This window comes from Fragaria vesca, linkage group LG2 (genome assembly GCF_000184155.1).
Source record: "Fragaria vesca subsp. vesca linkage group LG2, FraVesHawaii_1.0, whole genome shotgun sequence".
Classification (NCBI taxonomy): Eukaryota; Viridiplantae; Streptophyta; class Magnoliopsida; order Rosales; family Rosaceae; genus Fragaria; species Fragaria vesca.
In genome coordinates, this window is record NC_020492.1 from 9994185 (window position 1) to 9995495 (window position 1311).

Genomic DNA, 1311 nt, shown 5'->3' on the forward strand with positions numbered 1-1311 from the left:
ANAAAAANAAAAANAAAAAAAAAAAAAAAATTAAAGGAAAAAGAAAGAGTTGGCTGAAAGCTAGCCTCAAAGCATTCCTGTGCTGCCTCTTGGTTCACTCGGTGCAGTGACATCTAACTTATATATATATATATCCAGACCGGATGTGGAGCGGACGTCCGCACTCTGGCTTAAAGTGCGGACCTCGTCTGTTCTCCTCCGTCTCACGCCGGCGACGGCTTCTCTCCTTCCCGGACGACAGCACAGGCTTCCAGGACGGCTTCTCTCCTTCCAGGACTGACCGGCGACAAGTTTTCCGGCCAACCTTGATCAATCATGGTGTTTTCCGTCCAGAGCTTCAATCCGGCCGGAAAACTTGTCGCTGGCCAGTCCTGGAAGGAGAGAAACCGTCCTGGAAGCCTGTGCTGTCGTCCGGGAAGGAGAAAAACCGTCGCCAGCGTGAGACGGCGGAGAACAGACGAAGTCCGCACTTTAAGCCCAGTGCGGACGGTCCGCTTCTCATCCTCTCTATATATATATATCAGTCTCGAATTACTATTGTTTAAGTTCCATACCATTATTATCATGTTCATTGCATCGTATAGTTCTCCTAGTCCGACCAGGAATTTTTGTCGTAGTTTGATAGGACGCTCAAAATATGAGGGAAAACTGACTCTTCATGTAAACTTATTCATTGTTCAAAATTGAAACAGGTAAACGTACGTATTCATTTTCAAAAGAGATTTATACAACACTTTATTTCGTTTAAGCAAACAAATAAATATGGGGCACATATTACATATTTAACTATATATTATGCGGCCTGGCGCCGCTTACTGTTCTGAAGAACAGTGTCGGTCGGGCTTGGGCCTGTGTCTCGCTCGAGCTCGGGCTTTTTCTTCCTTTGGACCTGGATTTCTTCTGTCTTCTTCTTCATCGATCAGTTCTCTCTCTCCCTTCTCATTCTCTCTTAGAAGAATCCAGACTCTTTCTCGAATCTCTTTCTCGAATCCAAATCAGCTGCTGCTCTCTCCTCCTCAACTCACTCATGGCGACTGCAGTGGTGGCGGCGGCAGCCGATCCCATCCGTAAGCAACCCAGTCCGGGCCGGGGCGGGTACGAAGCCCACAGACTCTCCAAAGAAGAGGCCCGCGTCCGCGCCATAGCCGAAATTGTCGGCTCCATGGTCGACCTCTCCCGGCGAGGAGAAACCGTCGACCTAAACGCCCTCAAAACCGCCGCGTGCCGCAAGTACGGCCTCGCACATGCGCCGAAGCTGGTCGAGATGATCGCCGCGCTTCCGGAATGGACCGTGAGGCTCTGCTTCCGAAG